General features: G+C 40.5%; 1 pseudogene; it reads left to right on the forward strand.

Annotated features, from left to right (window-relative positions):
* Window positions 1-672: 672 nt before the first annotated feature.
* Window positions 673-1,111, forward strand: LOC117096334 (annotated as a pseudogene).
* Window positions 1,112-1,675: the final 564 nt, after the last annotated feature.

Raw genomic sequence — 1,675 nt, forward strand, 5'->3', positions numbered from 1 at the left:
CATTGGTCTTTGGGAAAATATCAGCAGATCCTTGAAAGAGTAACACTTCTAGTATAAATTTCAAAACATTACATCCATTCATATCACCACTGTTCTCATCAGATAAGCCTTTAAGTATTGCAAAGTTGCCAAGCTCATGGTGGCATATACAAGTATCCCAAAATTCTAATATTCACTTAAGAGCTCAAATTTTATCATTGGCTATAAATACTGTCATTTGTTTTCCTTATAAAGTCAGACTCAGATTTCTCGTTTTTGACAAAATGTCTGCCAAATATACAAGTGTGAATAGCCACAGCATGTCTACCAGTTGGCCTTTCAAACAAATATGGTGTTCCATGGAAAAGCAGATAGTTGAGCTCATAGCTCAAACAATCACAAAGGTGCCTTTCCTCAGGAGCTTGCCTTTATTCATCTAAAATGTAAGTTACCACTTGTAAAACATGTTTTAATCACTGTGAGAAAATCAGGACAGATGGGTTGAGGCAAGACGATACTCACAAATTATATTGCCACTGTCTGGTAGGGAAAAATACAATGATCTTTAGTACAGTTTAGTGCCCCTGTCTCAACTGGTCGTAAGGTACCAAAAATTGCATCCAATATCAGCAGTCCAAGTCCTTGCACACCTACTCTCTCACAGCTTCTTTCTCAGTCTAGGCCAGCATCACCATGGTAGATGCCTTCCTGTGCACCTGGAAACTCTCAGATAGCAAGAATTTTGATGATTACATGAAGTTAATCGGTGTGAGTTTTTCTACCAGGCAGGTGGCTAGCATGACAAAGCCTACCACAATCATCAAGAAGAATGGGGACATTATCACCTTGAAAACACAGAGCACGTTCAAGAACACAGAGGTCAGCTTTAAGCTGGGGATGGAGTTTGATGAGACAACAGCAGATGACAAACAGGTCAAGTCCATTGTGACACTGAGTGGAGGCAAACTTGTTCACCTGCAGAAGTGGGCAAGAGAGGACACTTGTGCCAGAGCTAAGTGATGGGAAACTCATCCTGGCACTCACCCAGGGCACTGCGGTTTACACTCGCACTTACGAGAAAGAGGTATCACCTGCCTGTGCTGTCACTGACTGCTCCTCTGCTACCCTTTGACTCAGCACCACATTGCCTCATTTATTTCCTCTGAATTTTGTATAAATCCCCCTTGTTGAAGAATTCTGAGGTCACGTGCCTCAGAATAATTCAGATGCAGTTCCAGTTCCTGTCGTGTACGTGGTTTTGTTGTTGTTGTTGTGTTGTTGTTGTTTTAATGGCATTCAATGTGTGCTCTGAGGTCAACAAAGCAGAGCCAAGGTCAAAGAAAAAGAAAAATTGTCCAGTATCAGTGCAAAGCCAACCTCATGAAATGGGCAAATCATGTCTTTAAATTATTTTGAAAACAGCAAAAGCTCTTTTCAGGTCCAACTGAAAAGGTTTTAGGATCCCACTTTGAAAACTGCTGAGGCAGAACCTACCACACTAATTTAAGGATTTAATGTAATCATAATTTAAGGATTTAGGGTTCTTAGTGTCCCTTAACTTCATTAGCGGCACCAGTGACTATTAACTCAAGGATAGAGTAATGTATTTAACGTCATCTGATTGTAGATTAATGCTTCTGTACCATTAAAATCACAGTAGTTTGCAATTGGCCACTGCAGATATTGTTAGGTACCA

The sequence above is a fragment of the Trachypithecus francoisi genome, unplaced genomic scaffold, assembly GCF_009764315.1.
Source record: "Trachypithecus francoisi isolate TF-2019V2 unplaced genomic scaffold, Tfra_2.0 Contig01461, whole genome shotgun sequence".
NCBI lineage: Eukaryota > Metazoa > Chordata > Mammalia > Primates > Cercopithecidae > Trachypithecus > Trachypithecus francoisi.